At 36.5% G+C, this 22041-nt stretch overlaps 1 pseudogene; it reads left to right on the top strand.

Moving 5' to 3' along the window:
• The first annotated feature begins 8841 nt into the window (after positions 1–8841).
• LOC123241610 lies at positions 8842–11014 on the top strand (annotated as a pseudogene).
• Positions 11015–22041: the final 11027 nt, after the last annotated feature.

Below are 22041 nucleotides of genomic sequence, written 5' to 3' on the forward strand. Positions count from 1 at the left end.
TATTTTCATTATTTAGCAAGGTTATTTCATACCTTGTAATTCTCTGATCAGAAAATGCCTGTGTTCTATGTCTTAGCAGTAATGCTTCTACTTCATGTGGGCACATAATTGTTAATGGGCATCCCAATACTAGATCAACAGTTTTTGTCACTAACAGAGCTGTGGCAGCTACACCTCTAAGGCATGGTGGTGCACCTGCAGCTATAGGATCTAGCTGAGCTGAATAGTAAGCAATTGGACGCTGGTATGGTCCCAAAGTTTGGGTTAAAACACCTGAAGCTACTCCTCTACGCTCATGTACATATAAAGTAAATGGTTTGTTATAATCTGGGATGCCTAGAGCAGGAGCAGACAGAATAGCCTGTTTTAAATTCGATAGAGCTAACTTGTGTTCTGGCTCTAATTTAAGTGGTTCAGGGACTGAATCTTTTGTTAATGCTATAAGGGGTTTAGTAATTTCCCCATAGCAAGGGATCCATTGTCTGCAGAAACCTGTTGCTCCTAGGATTGCTCTTAAGTGTTTTTTAGTGGTAGGATTGCTCAATTTTTGAATATTTTCAATGCGCTTAGGGGATATATGTCGTGCACCAGCTGTCAAGATGAACCCCAAATATTCCACTCTGGGGAGACACCACTGCACTTTTTCTTTTGCTATTTTATGTCCTCTTTTATGTAACTCTAAAAGAAGATGTTTACTATCTTCCTGGCATGTTTCAGCATCAGGTGAAGCCAGGAGCAAGTCATCTACATATTTAATCAATTTACTATTTTTAAATATTATATTTTCTGTATCTTGGCTCAAAATCTGTGCAAAAATACACGGGCTCTCGCAATAACCCTGGGGAAGACGTCCCCAGGACCACTGAGAATTATTCCAGGTAAAGGCAAATATATGTCTGGAATTCTCATGAATGGGAATTGAGAAAAAGGCTGAGCACAGGTCCACGACCGTAAAGTAAGTGGCTGTGCTGGGAATAGAAGAAATAATTGTGTTTGGGTTTGAAACCACTTGGTGTCTCTTTATAACATGATTGTTTATAGCTCTTAGATCCTGAACAAATCTATATTGGGGTTTTCCATCTGGGCCTAATTTCGGCTTCTTGACAGGTAAAATAGGTGTATTATATTCTGACTTGCACGGGATTATTATTCCTTGCTCAATTAGTGAATTTATCACTGGGGTAATTCCCTCAATGGCTTCTTTTGATAAGGGGTACTGAGGAATGGAGGGAGCTGGTCCTCCTTTTGTTCTAATCTGAACAGGTACAGCTGATTTAAGTAGGCCTACATCAGTAGAAGATGTAGCCCATAGAGACTCTGGGATATCATCTGGGATTTTAAAAGTAGGAGGCTCTTTTACTTCCTGCTCTTCTGAAAGAAGTACAGGGAGTAGGTTTAAAGAGTCCTCTGGCAATTCCAGTGACATAGAACCATCTGGATTGCAAATTATTGTGGCTCTAAGTTTACATAATAGATCCCTTCCCAGTAAATTTGTGGGGGATCCAGGCATTAAAAGAAAGGAGTGTTCTATTGATAAAGGTCCAAGGCTTACCATACGAGGAGAAAGTTCTGGGACCTTTTGAGATGTTCCTGATACCCCTACTATGTTTATAGAGCCAATAGAATTACAGTTTACATCTGGTTTGCTCACCAGTACTGATCTTGAAGCCCCAGAATCTAATAAACAATCATAACATGAATTACCCACTTTTAGGGTTACATAAGGTTCCTTACTATTTGGGGGGGAATGTACAGGGATAATAGGCATTAGAACATCCTGATCGGGAAAGTCAAAGGTTTCCCTTTCTGATTCCAAAGCCGTCCCTCCCCCCACGCACCTTCATAAAGATGCTTGGGCTCCATGGGCACCCCCCTGAGGGGCATTAGCACCCTGATTAGTTCGGGGGCGAGCTCCACTTGAGATATACTGTTGTGGGGTCATTTGGTATGAGCTATCATCATCCCGAGGTTTATTTTTAGCATTTCTATCATGCCTAAAATTGCTATTCCCGGAATCATCATCTTTATTATTGCTATTCCTGTTTCTGTTGTTATTCCTATAGTTATCTGTTGGCTGGGTATTATTTCTGAGTAGTCTCAAGAAAGTCCTACAAATCCCCATTGTATGGCCCTTCTTTATACAGAAATAACAGAAAGCAGGTTGATTGTTAGATTCTTGGAGAGGGGCTATAATCTCTCCTTTATTTTTTTGGTTTGCTTTTAGCATTTTGATTTCTGCTTTTAAAACATCTATGGAGTCAGTATCATCCTCCTGTTCTTCTTGGCTTCTAAAAACATAAGATGCTGTCTTCCTTAATTCCTCAAGGCCCATTTTATCCCAATTTGGGCAATGAGTCTTAAAATAGTCTTTGACTACTTTGCAGGAATTTTCTACAAATTGTCTACGTACATGTTTTACTTCCCGTTCTACGGTTAAGTCAAAGTCCATATATAGCCTTGCAACCTCAATCAGTCTGTCCATAAAATGGGACGGAGTTTCATCGGCACGCTGTTTAGTTCTTTCGAATTTGCCCCACATGTATCCTGTGTCAGCACAAGCTTTCATAGCTGTTAATAATGCTTGCCTGCCATCATGTAATTTTTTAATATCTGTTGGAGAGTTATAATTCCATTTTGGATTTGTATGGGGCCAGTTAGGTGAGTCTTTACTTTTATTACGATTGGCCCGATTAATGATCCTCTCTTTCTCACCATGTGTCAGAATTGCTCCTAAAACATTTTCAACGTCCTGCCAAGTAGGGTCATAAGTATCAAATATATTTTCTAATGTTTTTAAAACTAAAACTGGTTCTTTTTCAAAACTAGGCATATTCTTTTTCAATCCAGCTAAATCATCAGGGCTGAAGGGAGTAAAGTGTCTTACAGATACCAGGTCTCCTTCAGTATTAAAAGTAGGTACTTCTCGTAAAGGAAATAGTGTTGTGCTCTCCTGAATGGCAGGGAATGTATGTCCTGTAGCAATAGGTGTATCCCTGAATGTCTGTAGGAGGGGCTGAGGGGTGGGTTGGACAGGTTGAGGGGGTGGGAGCAGGACAGGCTGGGGATGTAGTGGTATGGGTTGGGGAGGGGGTGGGATTTGTTGGGGGGAGGGAACGGGTTGAGAGGGCAGTAGGGGTTGGGGAGGGGGCGGGATCGGTTGGGGGAAGGGAACGGGTTGAGAAGGAGGGAGTANAGAGCAACTGCTGGCTTATATAAAAAACCATGCTAAGCATTTAAGAAGGAGGAAACAGTTTATAAAAAAGTTCCAACAAAAGAGAGAATTATTCCTCAATAGTTCCGCCTTTGAGGATTCCTCCTATGAAAGTGCTCCTGACACACCCTCTCCTCAGCCCATCCCCCCTCCCCAACCCCTACTCCCTCCTTCTCAACCCGTTCCCTTCCCCCAACCGATCCCGCCCCCTCCCCAACCCCTACTGCCCTCTCAACCCGTTCCCTCCCCCCAACAAATCCCACCCCCTCCCCAACCCATACCACTACATCCCCAGCCTGTCCTGCTCCCACCCCCTCAACCTGTCCAACCCACCCCTCAGCCCCTCCTACAGACATTCAGGGATACAGCTATTGCTACAGGACATACATTCCCTGCCATTCAGGAGAGCACAACACTATTTCCTTTACGAGAAGTACCTAATTTCTATTTACACAAAGGTCAAGGCATTAATGACAGAGAACGCAAGTATTTTCAGATGAAAGAGTTGCTAGCTTCGTTAGGGAATGAAAATATTATCCTTAAATGCTTTACAATTATTAAGTCTACTGCATTGCTTCCTGATTTTCCAGTCTTTGAAGGAATCATTAAAATGGCTATATGTCAATAGTAGAAATAGCTGAGAATTCCCTTAGTGTTTTACATACCTTTAGTAAACCCTGATTTAGCCTTCTACAATGGGGTCTACTACATCTTTTATGAGGAATGAATGGCACATGCCACACTGCTGCTGTACTTGTAATAGACCATGATACTCTCTGGGCAGCAGAACTGCTTGCCTTGAAAATGAAATGTGAGCTAGGTAAAGGAAAGAAAATCACAATTTACATGGTCTCCAGATATGCTTTGATGTCTGTCATGCTGTTAGGATGTCCTGGATGCAGAGAGGTTTTCTTATTTCTGCTAGTAAAATAATTGCAAACAAAGAGCTCATTAAGGAACACCTCTATGCTCTTCAGCTACTTGCAGCTTTGACTATTGTTCATTGTTTTGACCATAAATGAGCAACTAACCCTGTCTCTAGGAAAAATTATCTGATAGACACTGCAGCTTAGCTTGCAGCCTTAGAAGGATCTGAGTTAATTTTAACTTGGGCATCCAATAATGAATGAAATTTTTCTCTCATAATGAATAAGAAGTGGAGAAGTGGAATCACAGGTTTAAAGCAAGGCATATTAATAGGGTTTGGGTGTTTTCAGAAGGAAAACCTCTACTTCCCAGAATCTTCTATTATTAAATAAGCTTATCTGTCCAGAGGAGTGACTACTTTGGTACTCAGGAGATTGTGTATTCCGTTATAAGAGTTTAGGTGGCCCCAAGTATTGCCAATTTATGGTATTACTAATATAGTCTCCCATGTATGTTGCTCTTGATCTACCAGCCAGGCATGTAATCAACATGCTTTCTTTGCCAAGCCTTTTTGAGGTCATCCCCTAGCTTTTACACCTTTTGAATATTTGCAGGCTGATTTCATCATTTTGCTTAAAGCTGGACATTATATACTTTGTCTTGTTATAGTACCAACTCATTAAATGGATAGAAGCCTTCCCTGGTATTTCCACAATAGCTTTTGTTGCTAAGAGGTTATTGAGGGAGATTATTCCCTAATTTGGCCTACATGCAGGAATTGTTTCAGTTAGAGGAACTCATTTTAATGATTCTGTTTCATTACAGGTTTATTCATTTTGAAAATGACTCCCATGTTTCATTCACCCTACCATCACCACAGCTCAGGCTAAGTTAAATGTATGAAGAGAGAACTTAAAAACATGATGGCAAATGATGCACTAAGCGTCACTTGAGGTGGCCTCCTGTACTACACAACAGACCTAGGGAGAGATCTATATGCCTCACCATTTGAAATGCTTTTTAACCATCCCCCATACAGGCCAAACCTCTTCCCCTGAATATATATCATTACTGGGGGAGAGGAGGCATTTTTGCTGCTTCTTCTATACAGGAATTACAGGTCAAGTTACATGAACTTCACAACTCTGTAGCAGCAATATAGGCAAGACCCTTGGACTTATCACTCCAGGATCTATACTCAGTAGTCAAGGAATATATAAAGAACTTTCAGCAAACTGGATGGGACCAGCCTGCTTGGGAAGGCCCCTTCCAAGTGTTACTAACTTCTCTGATTAGCATCAAAATTGGAGAAAAAGATACTTGAATTCATTGCTCTCATGTAAAACTGGTACTATCTATTGATACTGATTAACTACAAGTTAATCCTATAAGTTTCTTGTACATTATTGCCTATTATTATTGCCTATTCATCTTTGGATTTAGTTTTACTTTTATTTTCTTATCTTTTGTGATTAGCAATCTTATAGTCAAAGCTAATTTAGTCTACTCTGTTAAAAAAAAATGCTACCCTCATTTGGGTATTATTCTGTTGTCTGCATTTAGCCATATTGCATTTTCCTCTTTTGTGCCCTCCTCCAATGAATGGACTAAAAGTAATGCTATTAATAAGGTCCAGAGTCAAATAGGACATACTCCATACATTGGACATTATGGATGTTGAGTCTGTCACCAGCTCCATTGGAGTTCTGTTTTATCATGGGCAATAATTCCAGTCCATGTTAATGAGACTTTGCCACAACCTGTACTTCATGAGAGTCATATATTTCCAAACGAGCCTTTTTGCTCCTTTTGCTTTTGTTATATGTGATATCGATAGTGACAGATAAAGCCCATCTACGTAGATATAACCACTATGATTGATCTTTGAGACATTCACAGATTTTCAAATCTTGGTTGATTTTATCATGTCTTCTAAGGTAATTTTCAGATTTTTGGGAGCCCCACTCCCACTAACCATTTATCCACCTTTGACTTGTGTGTTAAAAGAGGTAAGGGACTACTGAGTAGCAGATATATAGGTGACAATATGAAGTGCATGTGAAGTCAACCTTGCTATTTTATCCCCTACCACAACATTTATCTGTGCTGAGACAAAGCTCAACAGCAGAAAGAATAAGTCACATAAATACATATACTTTACAACTGCTACTGCCTCATCACAGTTAGAGACAGATTTCCTGTGATTTTTGGTGTCCCCTGGATATTTCTAAGTAACTCTTTAGCTTATTCTTCCCTTCTACGGGTGTCAGTGCATAATCACTTTATTGGCCAAGTAGAAAAGTTTATGACTAGGAATTGGGGCACTTGATGACTTTCACAGAGCAAGAGATCTAGGCCCAATTCAGTAGCCACTTCCTCTGCAGCACAGAGATTTTTCAGACCTGCTATAACTTTTGGGATGTTGGCAGTAATAGATTCTATTAGGAATATATCTGTTGAGGTAGAGTAATTGGCTCAGGATAATACAGTTCAAGCCATCTATTGAACTTCTAAAACTATGTCTAGGAGGAGATTAATTTCTTGAAAATGACAGTCATACAAAATTGGTTGGCCCTTGATATGCTTACAGTGGCTTTTGCCTGTGTTCTTATTAATATAACATATGTGCATTTATATATATTATATTATAATCAAACTTATTACTCTTACATAAATGTTACATGAAATTGTTAAAAATGTCCATGAGCTTCAAAGAATTTTGAATGACACAAAAAATCACATTAGAGACCTTGCGACTTCTGATAGTGCCTGGTGGAGCCTCTCATGACTACAGAGCACAGGTTTGTTAGCAACAGCAGCTAAATGGAACTTTTAAATCCTAGGAATTTTTGTCCTTTTCAGACTCTGCCTTAGCTGTTTCATTAAAGTCTATGCCAAGTTTTTACCAAGAAAAAAACTTATGTACATTCATACTGAGAATCATTACCATATTAAAGATATAATAGGTTTACTTTATATCTATATCTATATCTATATAAATATGTACATGTAAATATGCATATTTAACTGTTACATATATATATATAACTGTTACATTATTTAATGGGGTTTGAGAAATGATGTTTTTGATTTAAATATGATTTCTTTAAACTTCAGTTTATGGAATTATTATACCTGATATGTGTTAATAAATAGTCAGTTTATAATGTCTAACTGCCCTGACAACATTGCATACCTCAAAGCTTAGACTATTGAAACCTGCCCATGGCTATTAAATCTTATGGGACTATAACTGATGTTTGAGTCAGATTCCAGGAAAACTACAAAAGGCCTACTAACAAGCTAACAAGATCAGACTGATAACCCGATGATCATGGATGTCAACAACCTCTGTAGGAGCTAAAAATATCAGTGCCAAAGTGAGGGCACTGTCTTGGGGAGAGTCGGAAGAGCAACTGTTCATCAAAAGTTCTGAGGTAGGCCTCTTCTGACTTAACCTGTAAGGCATGAACTTTCTAGACATGAAAATATTCTTATTTGGCTCTGACTCCAACTTGCTATCCCTATCACTCTTATATAGAATAAAAATCAGACTAAGGGATCACATTCCCCTTTTTATCAGACATCTGTCCTTTTTTCTTTGGCATGGCAACTTTCTGTAGTCATGGCAGAAGGTAGGTAAATGCAATATTGTTGTGTCTAATCTACATACTTGTAGGATATAAATTACCTTCACTAGTCCTTAAATATGTATCAAAGACTCGTAATTTTTTTCCTATTATTTTTGGGAAAAGTGATTCATATATTATTTGGGTGACTTATTTAATGCATTCTTAAGTTGGCAACCTAGCCATACATCCTTTACCAGATTTATTGTTTTTGGAAAAGAATATTCACCATATTGGAACATTTTTGTGTATTATCATCAGGTTAGGTTATGTATGTGCTTACATATAATATGTATATACATATTATTAGATTATGGGCAATATCTCATCCTCCTCAGGGGGGATTGTGAAGTTATCTTGAAAGATCCATAGACTAAGACTTTTTAAAAGCAATTTTATTGAATGATATCATCAATAACCTGAACCAAGAAAGCAGCTCTCCTGGAGAAGATGTTGTGAGGACCATCATTATCTAGATGGACTAAAAATATGTCAGCAATAGATGATGTTCCCAGAAATCAAACACTACTTCATGAGATTCTGAGTAAGCCTTTGGATACAATGAACATGCCATTATTTTATCTTGATTGGAAGACTCTTGTGCCAAAAAAGAGGAATACCTCCAATCATTTTTAACATGTTAAGAAACACCCAACTATAGTTATACCCTTCAGAGGATGTATAATATCTTTGGATCCTTACACACCCTGGTGAGACAATCCTGAAAAGTATAGATATTATGTATGGGATGATTCATTGGGGAACTAATGTACTATTCTCCCCCAAAGAATCAGAGGAGGGATTGTGTGAATTAAATATAAATTGTACCCTCCTTCCTTTCTAAAAGAAAAGTCTTGAAAATCCATCTGTCTCTCCCAAATCCTTTGATTGGGCATGCAGCATATTATGGGAGGGCATCAGAGGCCTCAAGGCTCCCTGCTGTTCTGGAAGATGCTTACCTCTGGTCCCACATGACTCCTGGCATCCAGAAGACTGGCCTCTGAAACAGACTGAAATCAAGTCTGTCCCACCAGAGAGACATAGGAAAAGTAATGTCTCCAGGGCTATAATTTAGGGATTGAGAAAGCAACTCACTCACTCACTCTTTCTCTCTCTCAGCTAGCAAAAAGAGACATGAGGTGAGTGGCAAACTCAGATTAGCTAAGCCACTGACCAAGTGATTATGTGCCTTTTCTCTCTCTTGCTTTTCTTATCTAATAAATAACTATGAATTAATATACAGTCTCCAGAGAATTGTAATCATAATATACCCCCCTTAGCATGTTATATTGAATGAAAATTTCAATGAAGAAGATATAGCAGTCTTTCCAAGAAAAAAAAACACATATTGGAAAATACAAATGCTGCCCATTATCGTGGATGCTTTCAAAAGCAGTTATCTTTGATATATTTACATGTGTTAAATTGATGCTGTCCAGTTCAATAATTTCACCTGATACTTTTATTTCAAAACACAGAACTTAAATATAAGTAAGCTACATTATTAGCCTTTGTAGAGAAAAAGGATGACTGCACTCATATGCACATTAGACATAAAGAAAATACTTAAGGGTTCCATGATATTATGGATACATCTTCTCAACTTGAAGAGATACAGACTGAAAAATCTCTACTACTTGATAAGTGGTCTTTGAAAGCTGAAAAAGTTCAATGCCATAGGAGCAGACTTCCAAAGTTAGCCAAGTTGTTTGGAGCATAATACTCCATCGCCCAATGAATACTCAGCAGAGCTTACAAAGTGCTGACATAGTCTTCAACAATCATGATCAACTTCATTCCAAAGTCATAAGAATAGTGTTTTGGAGGTGGATACTAAACTATTTGACAACATCATATAAAGTCACCCTGCCCTTGCCTCTTAAAACATAGGTAATTTTATAAACTTTATTCATTGTTAAACACAAATGCTAAATTGTTTACCCAAAATCTTGCATTGGAAGATAAAATAAATCCTTCTCCTGAAGTGGCCTTCAAAACCTGAAGTCCTCAGGTGTTATGTCATGAGAAGGGTAACTCTGAAAGAGCTCCCACAAATGGATTCCCCAGGGAAAGGGAGTTTCAGGGGACTCTGAGCAGATTTTTGTCCTAAGAGAGAGAAAGGAAAGGACAGCAACATTGTATGTGAATAGAAGAAGCCTGTCAAGTATCTGGTTAGTCTACCATAGACAATTAGAAAAATGGTTCACATCATAAATTTAAAGCTAGAAGGAAACTTTGACATCATAGAAGGGAAACAGCCTGAGAAAGGTAGGGGGAAAATCTAAGTGAACTGGAACAAGACTATCTAGAAATGGTACTTCATGGCTAACTGGATTAGGATCAGAATGTAGCTTCAATATTTAATTGAGGTTCCAAATGAAACAATGAATTTAATGTTATAATGTTTATTTTCTTAATGTTGTGAAAAAAGTAAACTCAGAAAAATTTATTTTCTTCAGGAGAATTCAGAACTACACTATGAATTCGGATATATAGCCTATATACTTTGCCTAGTATTTGTGTTATATGAAAACTTGATTCTATAAATGTGACAATCTATTGGAATTCTAAAGGAATCCTTTCCCAAAACAATTGGTTTGGAGTTATATGTAATAATACAAAGTTCTCTTCACTTCGCTCTGCATTGGTTCATTCTCCCCAAGAATGATACCCAGAATTGTTTAAGAGTTCATTGAAAGGAAACATTCAGAAGCAAGCAGCAGCTGTATGGCACAGACCCCCAGAGCAAAATAATTTCTCTCAAAGAGAAATATAATCGAAAGGAATTATTTCAAGAAAAATTGGATCTTCTAGAAGACACAAACATGGTCAACTTTACAATGAATGTGTATAAAAACTTTTATTCTAGTGATATTCCTCATGCTTCATGTAAAAAAAAAAACTGTTGTTGCATAACTAAAACAGCTGTAGACAGAAACAACCAATCAAGATGTTTAAAGATCCAAAGATGATAAGGCAGAAGCAATCTACCAGGAACTGATTAGATGCTATTTGACTACCTAGAAACATGATTTTTTGCAAAAAAATATTTAGGTACACTTTCTAAGTATGCAAAATTCTACTATCTCTTTTTTTTAGAGTGTTGGTCCCCTCAACTGATTAAAATGACTACAGGGAAAACTAGGATCTGAAATTTTAATGCAGAATTAGGATGCTGCCATGGAAGACCTTACCAGATTAAAAGACCATAGATAATAATTATGTCAGTTTTCCAGTCCTTTCAGCAAAAGAACAATGCTAATTTCATAGGTCTTTATTTGTATTCTTCAACCATGCAAAAGATTGAGACATTAACAATCTCTTTACCAGCCATAATATCTTAATGAAATTCAAATTGGGTCCACGTAATCTCTACTATTTGGCAACCGTAGCCATTACAAAGATGTTAAAAAATGAAGATAGGTATTAAAAGACTTAGTCTAGGGTTATTCAGCAAAAGCCCTACACATAAAGACACCAAAATAAAATTTGTTGAATGCTTTCAAACTTTTATTTTGATAGTACCTAGGGCATGTTATAAAAATGTTCATCAGTGACTTTTTCCTAGTGGCTTGCCTTGATTTCATTGAAAATGCTTCACTCTTCATAAATGAGACTTTCTGTCCCATCCATCAGTTTATCAGCATATAGTTGAACATTACTCCTGAAGAAGCTGAAAGATAGGATGTCAATTTGATTAGAAATCTCAGGCTTCATGCCAAAGCTGATTCCAAATTGGACCATATGGTTATGGGTAACAATATAGTCTTACCCTAACAGCAAGTGATTGAAAAAAAACAAAAATATTTCTTTTTTTTCAAAACCAGATATTGGCCTTGAATATTGAAAACTTAATCAAAATACATCAGAGGCTCCCAAATGGGCTACTCAAGACTCTGGTTTCTACTAAAACACTTTGGAAGAAAAAAACAATGAAAAATTCCCACTTAAAGACATTATACAAAATAGTTTATAGAGAAATTGAAATGTTGCAAATTTTGAATTTAACTAAAATTGGCAATGTTTAATAAAAATTTTAATAAACATTTTAAATAAATTTCAATTTTTAAATTACCTATAAGAATACATATTCAAGCACACATATATAAACCCTCACCTTCTGTCTCAAATTCCAAAGCAGAAGAACAGATAGTTTAGATAGGCAAGATAGGCAACTGATGTGTGAGGCCAGATCTGAACCCAGGACCTTGATCTTTAGGCCCGAGTCTCTAACCTCTGAGCCACCTAGCTGCCCTTATACAAGAATATATTAGGGATAAATTAGAAGCCTTCCCAGTAAGATCAGTAGTGAAACAAGGATAGCCATTATCACCTCTATTATTTAGCATTATACTAGAAACGCTAGCAATAGCAATCAGAGAAGAAAAAGAAAATGAAGTATTAAAATAGGCAATGAGGAGACTAAGCTATTGCTCTTTGCAGATGATATGATGGTGTACTTAAAAAATCCTAGAGAATGAACTAAAAAGTTAATAGAAATAATCAACCACTTTAGCAGAATTGCAGGATACAAAATAAACTCACATAAATCATCATCGTTTCTATATATTTCCAACACATCTCAGCAGCAAGAGCTAGAAAGAGAAATTCCATTTAAAATCATCCTGGATAATATAAAATATTTAGGAATTTATTTGCCAAGAAAAACACAGGAATTATATGAACACAACTACAAAACACTTCCCACACAATTAAAACTAGATCTATATAATTGGAAAAACATTAATTGCTCATGGATAGAATAAGCTAACATAATAAAAATGACAACCCTACCCAAATTAATATACTATTAGTATATTAAACTATTAAACTACGAAGAAACTTTTTATTGAATTAGAAAAAATTATAAAAAGTTCATTTGGAAGAACAAAAGATCAAGAATATCATGGGAAATAATGAAAAAAAAAATGTGAAAGAAGGTGGTCTGGCAGTACCGGATCTTAAACTGTACTATAAAGCAGTGGTCATCAAAACAACGTGATACTACCTAAGAGACAGAAAGGAGGATCAGTGGAATAGACTTGGGGTAAATGACTTCAGCAAGACAGTGTTTGATAAACCCAAAGATTCCAGCTTTGGGGTCAAAAACTCACTATTTGACAAAAACTGCTAGAAGAATTGGAAAACAATATGGGAGAGATTAGGTTTAGAACAACATCTCACACCCTACACCAAAATAAATTGAGAATGGATGAATGACTTAAATATAAAGAAGGAAACTATAAGTAAATTAGGTGAGCATAGAGTATCTTTGGAAAAGGAAAGACCAAGCAAGAGTTAGAAAAAAGTACAAAATGTAAAATAAATAATTTTGATTACATTAAATTAAAAAGGTTTTGTACAAACAAAACCAATGCACCAAAATTAGAAGGGAAACAACCAATTGAGAAAAAAATCTTTACAACAAAAAACCTCTGACAGAGGTCTAATTGCTCAAATTTATAATATCTATTGAAGCCACAGCAGCTTTTTCTTTAAAAAAAAAAAAAGGTATTTTAAAATTGTACAACAGAACAGGTATTGAAAATGAAATTTCATCTGGGTAAGATGCGCAGTCTGGTTAAAAATTTAAAAAAAAATTAGAAATGTGTCTTGGAAGTACAGGTTGAGTCATAGCAACTTTTAATTTTTCATTTCTCTCTTCATTCAAATAATAGACTCTAATCCCTCTGTGTCACACTGTTTGGGAAAAGAGACTGGACTCCTAAATCAGCAATGAACATTTTTCCTGGCCCTCTAGTGGAACCTGAGAAATTCTGTACAGTAAAAGTGAGCTGATGAAGATTGAGCTTGGAGTGCCATCCGATGACTGGAATAGATAGTGCAGTCTAAGTAGTTACTGCTGCTATGTCCCTTCAGAGGCTGTATGTGGACATAAGTGACTTCTAAGCCTATAGCTTGTTCTAAGCATGTTCATCTGTCTGAAACGTATCTATACAGTTTATAGGGGTTCTATTTAACTTAAGGAAATTTTCTTTTAGATTAATGTTATAATGTTATTTTTAATTTTATTTTTCTTTGCTATAAATATTTCCTTCCCAGTCTTGTATTTATTGTTTGCTTTTACATCTTGAGTACTTCTACTACTTCTAACCAATTTAGCTTTTTTAATAGAATTCTAAATCCATTATGACTCTACCAATGTATTTTCATTGATCACTATATTAATCATTATTCTTGTGTTATGTATTAACTGTCCCATTAGTTAAATATATATGGTATCGAGTCTATCCTTGTTGGTTATTCAGTGTAATCCAATTACTGGTGACTTTTTAAACTGTACAACAGAACAGGTATTGAAAATGAAATTTTATCTGGGTAAGATGCACAGCCTGGTTAAAAATTTGAAGAAAAAAATTAGAAAAGTGTCCTGAGAGTAGAGGTAGAGTCATAGCAAATTTTAATTTTTCATTTCTCTCTTCATTCAAATAGTAGACTCTAATCCAGTGATCCCCAAAGTGGGTGCTACCGCCCCCTGGTGGGTGCTTCAGCGATCCAGGGAAGCAGTGATGGCCACACTTTTTTTGTATTACATTCTATTCTGAGTTCATATATTTTATGAGTTCATATAAATTATGAAACAAAACAGTTTCATAATTTCCAGGGGGCACTAAGTAATATTTTTTCTGGAAAGGAGGCGGTAGGCCAAAAAAAATTGGGAACCACTGCTCTAATCCCTCTTGGTCACACTGTTTGTGTGCTTCTTCACATTAATACAACTGCTTTACTAAGCAAAATTCTACTTTGATTTTGAACAGTGCAAGGCAAAAGTTTAGAAATGTAGTAATTAATATAGAAACCCTCAGAGGAATTGAAATTGTAGGATTTGGCCCTGAGCATAAAAATAGGAGCAATTAAATTAACAATTTAGAAATATTACAAGTTACTCTAAAAGATCTAGAGAGATACAGGAAAATTACTAGAAGGCAAACAAGATTAAATCTGTTTGGGGGGTTTTATTGTAAATTTTTATAAACATAAATGTATTTTACCTGGGATCCATACAAAAATTCTCTTTCAGATGATATTGAAGACAGTTCTTATAAATGGATCACTAAAACTCTCTGTGAAGATAAGGAACCGCGTGGACAAATTAAAACCTTTGTGGATGGTATAATCTTGTCCGTGAATAGATTTGAACAGCTGACTAACCAGAAACATATACCACCCCCCAAAAAAGATACTACAGGGTAAATAGATAGCACAATGGATAGAGAACATCAGGCCTGGAGTCAAGGACCTGAGTTCAAATCTGGACTCAGACACTTCCTAATTGTGTGGCCCTGGGCAACTCACTTAACCCTTTTTGCCTAGACCCTGCCACTCTTTGTTCTGCCTTAGAATTGATATTGACAGAAGGTAAGGGTTTAAAAAAAAAGATACTGAGACATAGTCTCCCCAGCACAATGTATCATAGAATGATTGTCTAAAGAGGTACCCTATATACCCCTGAGAAAAAAGTCACTGAGTCTTGGATTGGTCACAGAACTAAAGCACAAAGTGGCTAATGAAGGTAATAAGGACATTCCTATGAATATTGCTGCTGAACCCCAGAAAGTATAAATGACCAGGGTCTCAGACATCTGTATAAGAGCTCTGAAGTCTCTAGCCCTCTGTCCTAAGATATACTAAAAAGTCCTGACAATCCAGTCCTCCTTTGTACCACACTGAATATTGACTAGGAAAAACTATTAAGGAACTAGATAGAGTAAGATCCTTGAGCTGCAGAAAAAAAGTCAGTGCACTGATAGGAAAAGGAACTACCAGCAAAACCAGCACCAACACAAGCAAACAAGTCCAGACTTCCATTTTACCCAAATATCAGCCAGAGATGTATATGTAGCCAATAAGATTCAGAGCCCAGAGGCGGCAAGAGCCAAACTCTTCTCCTTCACTTACCTCCACCACCATATCTCCAAAGACTCATCATGATTAGAAAATACCAAGGTGGACTCCTTGAAAACTCAAGAGAAAAATTGGGGTATTTTTCAAGAAAAGACTAGGACAGTACTAGTTCATATCTAAAAACAATCTGCATAAGGGCTCTGACATTCCTAAAACTCTCTCCTGAAACATCCTAGAGGACCTTGAACATTCAAAATCTTTTAACCTCAAAAGATAGGAAAGGAGGTAGCCCTAGATGAAGGTCAGCACAAGAATACGGGAACAAGGACACCTGGAGCAATTCTAACGAGAACCAAATATCCCAGTCATTCAAAAGTATAGCAAAAAGAAGAGCAAGACCTAAGTCCAAAGTCCCAGTTCAGAAACTAAAGGTAAAGAGATGAAATGGTAAAGAGTAAATTATGATAGAGAGTAAAAGAGTAGATGATGGTAAAGAGTAAATCAAAGAAAATGCCATGTAGTATAGACCAAAAAATATATATTGTAGATCTAGAAAATCCTCCAAGAGAAAAAAAAGTTGTACTCCATAAAAATTGTATGGATTGATAACAGAAAAAATAAAATTTTACAAGGATTATATGAATATCTGCAAGGAATGAATCAAGAGATTTTTAAAAATTAAAGTGCCTGCTGCAAGTATAAAAAAGGAGATTAGACAACTTAGAAATATCTACTAAATGACTTAGAAATAGAAAGTAGTAAAAGCTACTCAGGTAACAAATTCCCGGAAAACTAGAATAGACCAAACAAATCAATGGCTATACAAGATAGCAAAAATTACATATATGTGTGTATATTAGAACAATATCAAGATGTTGGAAAAATATGTAAGATCTGATATCAAAAACAACTGCTGGGGAAAATCGATGAGAGATCATTTTAAAATCATTGTAAAAAAAGCCCTAGAAGACAAAACTAAGACGGCAGAATATCAAGAAGTAATACAGCAGAGGTCTTTTCTAAAACTCTTCCACATGGATAATGAAATATAACAGACAATCCTGATTGGGAGAGCCAAGGGAAAACAAATCATAATTTTTCCAGACCAAGTTAGCAAAGGGAGATAGGTCTGCAGAAACTAGGGACCAACTAAGCCTAGCCAGAAACTACCATGTGGAGCATTACAGCCCAGGAATAGACTATTCCCAAAGGCAAGAAATAATCCCAGATTCACACAGAGGTGACCAACCTTATACAGGATACTTTGAAGAGGTACCACCTGGCAGTGTTGCAGCTACCACCAGATCTAAATCATAGAACCAGGGCAGTCTGAGAAGGGGACCTTTGCCTACCAGTTGCCTTCCACAATGAGATATAATCTTAGGCTTTGTAATTTAGCCTAAAACAGGATAAATGAGGGAAGAAATCCCAGACTGCTCTTAGATATTCCCTGCAGAAGAGCATAGAACCTTGCCCAAATGGAAATCTCAGGTTAGGAAATAGATTGTGGCAGAATGAGCAAACAATCTATTTCCTGACTTAGGCTTTCCATTCTTCCCTCATTTATTGTGTTTCATGCTTCAGATTAAGTTGGAGAATGTTACTGAATGTTACTTCTCCTGAGGTTAGAGACCCATAGCTACTGCTTGTTTTTGAACTTACTCACTGCTAAATCTAAAAGCAAAGCCTCAAAAGAAAACTCAAGTAGAGTTATTCAAGGAGATAAAGCAGGAGTTCATTTAAATGTTTTGCAAATGAAATAAAGGAACTAAGAAAAACTGGAAAAATAAATGAGAGTTTGGGGAGAAAGAACTGGAAAGAGAATTAACAACTTGGCAAAGGTTAAAAAAAACCTTATGTAAAAAACTCCTCAAAAATTAGAGAGAACCAAATAGAAGACACTTCATGAGACAACAAGAAATTTTGTAAAAACATCAAAAGCCTAAAAAAAAGAGGATGAAATGTAAGCTATAACAAAAATGACCAACCTGAGAGACATTTAAAAGAGAAATAACTTAAGAATTAATGGGATACTTGAAAGCCACAAATTAAACAATTCAAGAAATTATAAAAGAAAATTTCCCAGCAATCTTAAAACTAAAGGGCAAAGTGCAATGGAAAAAAATCCACTAGTCACCTCCTGGAAGAAATCACAAAATGAAAACTCCAAGGAACATAATAGCCCAAATCCAGAGTTTCCCCCCCAAAAAAAAATTTGAATAGTTAATTTAATAGAGTAATAATAGTCAAAAAATAATAATATGATAAAAATTCGGCAAACGGAATGAATTCCAGTGTCAAGAACTAAAGTCAAGCTGAGACAAGATTTAGCAGTCTAAATTTAGCAACAGCCATAAAGAACTTGAATGCTTAGAATACCATGTTCCAAAGGGCAAACAATATAGGTTTTCAACTAAAAATAACTTTCTCTGCCAAACTAGATATAATCTTATGGAAGTGAAAATATATCTTTAATGCAATAAAGAACTTCAAGGATTCCTGGTAAGAATTTTATTAGTAAACTTGCTGTAAAGATCCCCTACCCCAAGTCATCTGTTTCCCTCCTAATTTTTGTCTGACCAAAAACTTTTTTTATGGTAATCAAAATTGTCCATTTTATTTTTTGTAATTCTCTCCATTGTTTGGAGAGTTTTAATATATGTTTAATATTACTTTTTGTAGTTGAATAGAAGACAGATGATCTAGATGGGAGACCTGAAACTAGAAAACCAAGTAGAAGGCCAATTCTAGGAAGTGAGAAAGGCCTAAATCAGAGTGGTAGCCTTGAGAGAGGAGAAAAGTAGATTTGAACAAGGGAGGTTGTGCAGGTGAACATGACCTGGCAGCTGACCTGGTGTATAGGATGAAGGAGAAGGAGGCGTCAAAGAATAATTCACAACTCTTCAGAAGAATAATGGTACTCTCAACAAAGATATTGAAATTTAAAGTTCAGAAGACTGATAGATTTGGGGTATTAAAAGCATATTAGAAACTATTTGACTATTGCTCAGCAAGGTAGTCCTTTTTTATCATTCCAGTAGACCCTCAAAGGAATCAAAGAAAGAATTTAGTAGTTTTAGGAGAAGATGGCATAGCATGTTAACCCTAAACTGAATTTTGTCATATCTTATTTAAGATTCATATGTTACTTCAAATTGCCTTGTGTGAGAAGGATTTCACGGAGTGGAGAAAAGACTATGTTACTATAGAACTTCCTCTAAGTTAGAAATGTTTGGATTTGGAATGTTAGATTAATTTTTAAAAATTGTTTCTGGCAAATTTGTACCTAAGATTGAGAGTATGGTATCAATATTTTTCTTTGCAACTTAAACAGACACATGAATTAAAATTTCAGGTCTCTTAAATAGGAGGTCAGTGTGGTCCAGGTCTGCTCAACTTTGAATGATATCCATGTCCAAACAATAACTTACTCAATATAAGTCAAAGACTTTTTGAACCCTTGTAATAAGTCCTCTTCCCAATCTTGTAATAGAGTTGCCCTGTGAATTTGCTCTATTTGACCATCTGACTAATTTTGCCAATTGAAAGAAAGAGACTAAGTCTTCCAGACATAGGAAGAGGTGATTGTGCATGTCCCCGTTCCTATCTGTGCATTGTCTAGGTTATAGGTCATAATGACATGTCAGTAGAAGCCCTTGTTTGCATAAATTATCAGTCACTTAACTAGTCTGGGATGAAGACAATTTCAGTAGCACCTGATGACTTCCAATTTGGAAAAAGAGGTTTCAGTATACAAGGGCCCAATTCTGAGACCCATTGACACAAATGTCTTCATTCTTCTTCTTAGCAAAGGACGGTGGATCACTCTAGGGGTCCAGTTTATGAGCTAAATTTTAATTATTTTGGCCTCCTCTGAGAATTCCATAATTTTATAATTTTCTCCCCAGGGACTCCTGATTAGCTGAATATTATAAATTTGGTATCCATTCATCTAAAGTTAGAGCATATTCAATGGATTTTTGGTTTTGTGAATGAATGGTAAGGATGGAAATACATATTTTGTCATTTCTGAGATTCTGGGTTAATATCTATTCAGCAAAAGGTACTCATCTGAAGCCTATTTAAAAGGTTCCCCCCCCCATCTCTTCAGTAACTCCAAGAAGGGTGGGAAAAATCTCCAAAGCAATTTTGCCATAAATACTTGTCAGTCTTTCAGTCTTGCCTAAAACTAGAGAACCTTGACTGTAAGAATTATTTCTCTCCAACTTAAAAATAGAAATTGTCTCAGGAAGCAGAAATTGTATAAAAGGTCAAAATTTAATTTTGAGTTTGAATTGTCTTAATAGTGATATAACACATGTGTTTACATTGATTAATCAATCAATAATCAATCAGTAAACATTTATTAAGCATATACTATATTCCAGGTACTGTGGTAAGTGGTAAGGATATATAGAAGCAAAAATGAGCTCCTGCCCTCAAGGAGCTTTCTATCTAATGAGAGAGATAACAGACAAATCTGTACAAATAAACTGTATACAGAATAAACAGGAAATAATTCAAAGAAGTCATTAGAATTCAGAGGGATTGGGAATGACTTCCTGTAGAAGTTGGAATTTCATTTAGGACTCAAAGGAAGTCAGAGAGGTCAGTTGGCAAAGATCAGGAGGGAGAACATTCCCAATATGGGACAGGCAAAGAAAATTCTAGGAGCTAAGAAATAGAATATTTAAGCAAACAAGTTGATCAATATCACTGCACTGAAGAGTATACTCTGGGAAATAAGACTAAAAGAAATTATATGTGTATGGAGAGAGGGGGTGAAAATGTGTGGAGTAGAGTGTTGGTTATGAAGGACTTTGAAACCCAAATAAAGATTTTATATTTGGTCCTGGAGGTGATAGGGAGCCACTCTACTGGGAATTTTGTTGAATAAAGACAAATGTTTTAAGAAAATCATATTGGCAGCTAAATGGAGGATAGTTTGGAAAAGGGAGAGACTTGTGGCAGGCAGATCCATCAGCAGACTATTAAAATAGTCCAAAAATGAGATTAGGGTCCTCCACAGGGTGGTAGCAGTATCAGAAGAGAGAAGGGGTTATTTTGGAGAGATGTTGCCAGGATGAAATCAACAGGCTTTAACAACCCAGGACACTCCTATGGTTGGATGATGTTACCTGGATACAGATTCAGCAAAAAGAACTGAGATAGACAGGAGGAGAACCAGGAGAAAATAGTGTTGCAAAAACCTATAAAGAGGAAATTATTCAGGAAAAGAGGGTTATCAACAATGTCAAAAGCTGCAGATAGGTAAAGGAAAATGAGGATTAAGAAAGGATCTTTGTACTTAGCAACTAAAATCACTGATAACTTTGGAAAAAGCAGAGTCAGAGGAATAAGGGGTTAAGAAAAGAGTGGGAGGTGACAAAGTTTTTGAGGATGAGGAAGAGACAAGCATGTTTATGAATATGAAGATATGGGGGAAAGAGACAGTAGACAGGGAGAGATTGAAAATAAGAGGTAGTGGGAATGGTAGAAACATTCTGTTGGAGGAAAACACTATAGAATAGAGATCACTTGTGCAAGTGGAGTGGTGAGTCTTGGGAGGTAATCTCTTTGTGTAAGACAGGTGTATTAATTTTCATATCAGGGCCCTGGAGTAGAAAGGCCCCAATTCCTGTATACTAGAGAAAATCACTATGTCCGTTATCTAGGTCAGAGAGTCTAACCAATCTACTGCTGTTTGCATTTTCTTTGTCCTTAGGAATCCCAAAGAAAGTCCTTTTTTTAAAAAAAAAACAGAATTTGGCTAATAAATGAAGGAGGCAAGGATTCTTTTCCATTATACTTGTGGACCTTCACCTCCTGACCTGTGTGTAAATAGAATTAGCTCAAGCCCATTCATTGTTAAAATTCTAGCCATCAAAGATACTGTCATCCCTACCTCCCTTAGTGGGAGGGGAGATGAGTTACCCACATGTGACAATAAGTAACAAATCAAGAACAAGAGACTGCCCTTTGGGCAGTCCAAAAAAGTGTAGAGGCTGCCATTTGTCCACTTGAATTAGAGGTAGACCCACAGGAAGTGATGAAAGACACTATCTCTTCAAGTATGTTGGTTACTTCCTGTTGGGGCAGTTCCCCCTTTGAACTTGGTGCTGAAGGATCTCGGCTGAGACATCAGGCTGCTTCTACTCTGAATGGTCACATGGGTAAGTTAGGCTGACTTCCTTGATCTACCTTGGCATTTCCAGACTCTCTACCTTAAGTAGGCTTCTTGCCTCCCTAATTGCTAAGGCCTTGCAGCTTGTAGTCTAGTTTAATTACCTTTTCAATCCTCTCTCCACCTGGCCTCAGGTAGACCCGGGCTAGTCTCTCCCTTTCTCTATTTCCCTCTCCCTTTCTCTATTTCCCTACCTTCTACCTTCCTAATTGTAAATAAACTAAATAAACTACCTTAAACTTGATCCTGACTTGGGTCTATTTTAATTATGGAATCAATCTGAA

This window comes from Gracilinanus agilis, chromosome 3, assembly GCF_016433145.1.
Source record: "Gracilinanus agilis isolate LMUSP501 chromosome 3, AgileGrace, whole genome shotgun sequence".
In the NCBI taxonomy this organism is placed as follows: domain Eukaryota; kingdom Metazoa; phylum Chordata; class Mammalia; order Didelphimorphia; family Didelphidae; genus Gracilinanus; species Gracilinanus agilis.